This window comes from Borostomias antarcticus (assembly GCF_949987555.1).
Source record: "Borostomias antarcticus genome assembly, chromosome: 10".
Taxonomy (NCBI): domain Eukaryota; kingdom Metazoa; phylum Chordata; class Actinopteri; order Stomiiformes; family Stomiidae; genus Borostomias; species Borostomias antarcticus.
The window spans coordinates 22,282,785-22,288,784 of NC_140243.1; the positions used below are offsets into that span (position 1 = coordinate 22,282,785).

The 6,000-nt window shown below is 46.2% G+C and overlaps 1 protein-coding gene across 1 annotated transcript in view; it reads right to left on the reverse strand.

Moving 5' to 3' along the window:
* LOC311314398 (myelin basic protein-like) overlaps positions 1 to 5,590 on the reverse strand; it is a 55,840-nt gene extending 50,250 nt beyond the window's left edge. Inside the window, exon 1 of the mRNA XM_084444741.1 lies at positions 5,384 to 5,590. The gene's annotated coding sequence lies outside the window, so the exon portion shown is untranslated. The remainder of the gene's footprint in view (positions 1 to 5,383) is intronic.
* Positions 5,591 to 6,000: the final 410 nt, after the last annotated feature.

Consider the following 6,000-nt stretch of genomic DNA (forward strand, 5'->3'; position numbering starts at 1 on the left):
AGTGTGCCTTGGACTTTCTTTAAATTGCACAGAAGTACTGTATTCTACACATTGAGCGTGTGTGATTGACCCACACATTGCTCCTACCCTTTTGAAAAGCTGAAGGATGGCCAAAAGAAATGTCTATTGTGATGAGCACAATGTGGTAGAACACCGTGGAGAATTCTGAGGAAGCAAGAGAATGTTTCAAGAATGTTTGTGTGTGTGTGTGTGTGTGTGTGTGTGTTGGTGTGTATAATGTTAATACACTTAAGGCCTTGGAGAGTAGTTTCACTCTCAGCAATGTTACACAACCTCTGTTTGGCCTCTGCATGGACTTGCAGACGGAGACGTTGCATAACACCTTAAAAACATCCACACTGCAATTAAAACTCAGCACTGCACAGCACTGCTAGAGCAACAAAAGGTGCTTATTTCTTTGGCTTGCCGTTGTCGTATTGGCCTCTATAATAGCCCATTCTCTGAGGGAGACTGAGTATAATAGGGAATAAGCAAAGGAGTGAGAAACAAAGAGGTAGAGCAAGCACAATTTTTTCTTCCTGTCCCCGTCTTGTCACTGTGTGAACATTACACACAGACACAAACAAGAACACACCCCTACACGCATCACAGGGGACATGACCTCATGTACGTAGGGCGGCTGTGGCTCAGGAGGTAGAGCGGGATTTCCAATTATCATATGGTCGGCGGTTCGAATGCCAGCTTCTCCTCTCCATGTGTTGAAGTGTCCTTGGGCAAGACAACCCCAAATTGCCCCCAATGAGCTGGCTAGCACCTTGCATAGCAGCTGCCACCATTGTGTGAATGGGTATATATATATAGATATAGATATATATATATATACAGTATATATTCCTCCCCCAGCTCTTCATGTTCCTCTTCTCTGTTCTTTACAGAAGAAATGGAGCGAGGAAGGTGAGAGGCCAGGCCACAGCATACGGATCAAGTGGAGGATAAAGGAATTGAATCGTTAAATCCCTGCCTCCCACTCGCCGGCCAGAACGATGGTTTCCACTGTTTATCAACACAGAGAGAGAGACAGAGAGAGTGGCCAATCTTCCTTTGAATCACAGAGGGCAGATAGTAATACAAGTATTAATTTCTTCTGCTGAAGAAATGGAAGGGGATATTACCTCAGTGTTATACGATTCCCTCTCCGGGGATAAAGGCTATTTGTGCGTGCAGACAAGAGGAAGTAAGGATTTGCCTGTAAGAAAAACAGTGTGGCTGATACAAGTCTGCCAGGAGTGATACAGCGCTACCAGTTTTGCACCGTCATCAGCACTCCCTCTCATCACCTGAACCCTGCAGTCTCATATTAGTTAGCCTATCAGTTATACAATCTCAGCTTACATAAATGAACACTATAAACATTCATACAACTGCTCTAAACTTTACTGTTTCTCCTATTCCACTCAGTGCTCAGATGCCCCTTGTTGACATGGGGTCAATCATGAATGCCTTTTCGATTCAGAGCTCAGATCTCTCCAGTTGACATGGGGTCCATCATGCGTTCCTATTTGACTCAGAGCTCAGATCCCTCCTGTGGGATCAATCATGAGTTACTAGCTCAGATCCCCTGTTGACATGGGGTCAATCAAGGGGACCGTTTGAGTCAGAAGAGGCTGAGTGGTAAAGCCAAGATTACAATTCACAGTGGGGAACAGTTTTTCTAAGACAATGTAGCTCTTGTGCTACATTTTATTATTTTCTAGTATATTATATTACAGTTTCTACCAGAAGGTCTTACATCTATCAGAAGCCTTGACTATCCCTAGTCTGTCCATCTATCTATCTATCTATCTATCTATCTATCTATCTATCTATCTATCTATCTATCTATCTATCTATCTATCTATCTATCTATCTATCTATCTATCTATCTATCTATCTATCTATCTATCTATCTATGCCTAGTGTAGCGTCCCTCAGCTCAGCTGTGTGTGGTCTGGTAGCGGTGGTCACGCTGCCCTGTCCAAGGTGCTGAACACAGACGCGTGCTCACGCGTACACACACACACACACACACACACACACACACACACACACACACACACACACAGTAAGGATAGCATGACACCATAGGTACCAGGACCGTGTGGTACTAATGTGTGTCTTCTGCTGGCCAGGCAGCCTGACAGTGGTCCTTGTGGACAGACAAATGCTTCATTTAACCCTCCCCTGGGGAGTGTGTGTGTGTGTGTGTGTGTGTGTGTGTGTGTGTGTGTGTGCATGTGTGCGTGTGTGTGCTGAAACTGGGAGGGTTATGTCATCCTCAGTGACACTAGTCTCGTCTCAACCAGCAGAGGATCATGGGAGAGCTGTAAGGTCAAAGGTCAACATCTGTTCTGGAGGAGAGGAGATGTGTCCATGAGCAGACTTCCTCCAGACTGTAAGGAAAGAAGGAAGACCCTCTGCTTTAATGTGGTCTTCTGTCTTTCACTCCTTCCATCTCTCATCCCTCCCTCCCTCCCTCTCTTATCCTTCCTTCTATCTCTCATCCCTCCCTCCCTCTCTTATCCTTCCTTCTATCTCTCATCCCTCTCTTATCCTTCCTTCTATCTCTCAATCCTCTCTCATCCCTCCTCCTATCTCTCATCCCTCCCTCCATCTATCTCCCACTCTATCTCTCATCCCTCTTTCCCTCATCCTTCCCTCTATCTCTACTTCCCTCCATCTGTCACTCCCTCCATCTTGTATCTGAGCAGTTTGACCAGACCACCAAAGGCCTGGGTCTGTCAGTATTCTTGTTCAACGTGCCATTCCTACGAGCTCGTTGTATTTCAACGGCCATGAAGCCCAGTTTCAGGTTAGTTGAGAACTTCTCTATGACACCTCTCTGACCGAGTCTGAGCAAGTCTGTGCATGCTGTGCATCTCAAAATGAACCCTCATCCCCACATCGTGCCCCCTTCCCCTCCCTCCACCCCACCCTCAATGTCTGCCGCCACTTATGGTTTCTTTCCAGAAACATCTCAGCAGAATATTGGCGCTTTTGCTGCGGAATGTGGGATGCTTCAGGCTAGGCACGTAAACCTAAGCATGTTAACCTTTTTTTACATTGCGTTTTATACTGTATGACCTTTTATGCGTTTCTTGCACTGATACTTTAATGTCTCATGTAAAGCACTTTGAATGGCCTTGTGGATGAAATGTGCTATACAAATAAACTTGCCTTGCCTTGCCTTCAGGATCAAACAAAACAGTTATGACAGAAACTAAAACCAAATTATGACTATACATGTGTCATGGTGGCTGGTGCAGACTGTACAAGCTGTCACCACACCTCAGGGAAACTAAGATAAGGTCACATGGGAATGTAAAAAGAGTGACGTGGACCAACCTGACTGATACCCCCAAACACACACACACCGTCAGGACACACACTGTCACAAGGACACACACACACACACACACACAAACACACACACACTAAGGCACACACAGACAGTAGAGGAAGTAAGCCAGTAGAGAGGAGGAAGTGGGTTACGTAGTGAAGACGGAAGTTGACAAACCACAGTGATTCACCTACTAGTACAAACAGGCAGTCTCACGTATGCACATAGGCAGTGCCCACACCCACCCGTACACACACACACACACACCGACCCAGCCACACACACACACACACACACACACACACACACACACACACACACACACACACACACACACACACACACACACACACACACAGGCCTATGCAATCTCTCAGACACAATGCAGTTGTCTCCTATCAGTAAGCCCCACAACATACTCTGGGTCTAGTGGAGATAGCTAGTTCCCCCGCCTACCCAAAGGGCTTAGACATTTAAACCCTGTTTGCAACGTGTGCTGTGTGTGTGAGAGTGGAGGGTACAGTGTGTGTGTGTGTGTGTGTGTGTGTGTGTGTGTGTGTGTCTCAGGTGCGAGAGGGTGTGCTTTGTGAGTCAAACAGAGGTGGAATGCTGCGCACATGTGACGGCAGAGCAAACATAAGCCTGAGTTCCTAGTACCTCTCTGCCAAGTTAGAGGCACTCGGCAACAACAGGGCCTTCTTTCATCAGCAACCAACACCGCGCGTCTCCTACCCTGCTCACAACGCATAGCTCCTGCCAACGCCAACTCAACTCCTGAAATCTGCACCTGAAGGAGTTCTGTGTGACTTTAATAGAATTACTCTAAAAGTCACAACTCCAGAGACCAATTTAGCACTCTACTAAGTGTCTATTTTTTTTCCTGTTACCCCACTTGAAAATCTTGACAAGTGCTGAGCTGCGATATGCCTTGGGCCAGCCCCTAAAACAGACATCTCCATGACAAAGGTTGAAGTGATCACAGCATTGCTACGCTCACCTTGTTACACAGGTATAGGGTTAAGGCAGACAAGGCCTGACGTGTTGCTTCCTTTATTAACTCAGTGCTAGCAGGGTGAAGGGTTGGGCCAGCCCAACTCATTAAATGTCTGTCAAATTGCAAAATTGCCATAGAATTGCCAAACATTTCTGACTGTCCACTGAGATGCAGCAACCTGAACCTGCTCTGGCCTGGCTTCACATGGCAGATTGTCTTCCCCTCTCCATTACAATCACGACAGGCCTTCATCTGTCGCTGCCGATGATATGCTGCAGGAGTAATTTCCCCTTCTCCTGGTGTGAACATCCGACGTGTCTCGAGGATCATGGCTGTTAAGGTTTTGCATCCTTTGTCTGAGATGAGTTTATAGAGCAACAGCCACTATTGTGTGTGTTTCTCCATAAAACACGTCAGTGCATCTCTCTGGGGGCTTTCTCCTGCTTCTTTTTTCTCTGTAAAACACGTCAGTGCATCTGGGGGCTTTCTCCTGCTCCTAGTTTGCGTCACTGGTCGAACACATCAGTTCCCCTCAGTAAGAAAAGCTTGGCTATTCCTACCTACTGATTCCCAACCATTCAATAAATATGTTCAACATAGGCAACAGGCTATAAAACCAGGTAAAACTGAATTGTGATTTCTACACTATAGTATACTGTAGGCTATCTAAATCTAGCAGACTTGTCATCATCAGTGATGTAGCGCTCGGGTCGCAGGCTCCAGCAGTGGGCTGCCCTAGGGGTGTCAACACAAACACAGCCCACAACAGTGACGCCGCTGCTGAATGGAGGCGTTTGACACTTGTCACGGCAGTAGGCTATATTTTGTTTCGACCAAGTCTTGAATAAGGTGATAAATAAAACAACATTCCAAGCATATGTCACTGTGTTCAAGCCACGCGCGCCCCAGACAACGTAACGACGTGTTTACTACACAATACTCTTCATGTACAGTAGCATGGTGCAAGGCATGGCGATAACACGGTCGCCAATACACGGTTGAGCTTTGGTTATAACATATGGGTTATTGTAGATGTTCTGTAGCCTACATACCCTTCTCCGCGCAGTTTGAATCAAATTCATCCACAACGGAGGCTGTGATTTTGATGTATAGTAGGCTCTCTTCTCGGACACCACCGTAATTGTTGACGTTGTTGTTTTCACAGTCTGTCTTCAGTAGCTACTTGTCTAGTCGCTTCCTGTTTTAGGTGCAGTCAGTGCTGTTTCTCGGGGTGGGGCACTGGGGCGGAATGCTACTCCGTGAAGAAATGTGGGCTAAAGAGCGCGCCCGTACACGCACCCACTTGTTATCTTGCTTGCTGTAATCTGTCACGGGATTAGGCTACGATGGTCCAAGGGTCTTTGTGTTTGTTTATGACGATGATGCGGACTACGATAGACCTGTTTATATTTTATTGTTTTACAGTAAAAGTGGGGATTATCCTAAAATACAACCGGCGGTAGCTTCATTTATCGTTGATCGCAGCAATTGGTGTAGACATGTTGCTTAATTCTGTCAAGTCTTGATTCTTATATTATTTGGTTAACTACAGGTTAATTGACCGTAGGCCTGCTAATTCACGTCTACTGATGCTGTCGATCGAGCTGGCAGGCACTTTGATTGACATGTGCGATCACCTGCAGTCACCTATTGGTGGAGAGAAACTTTT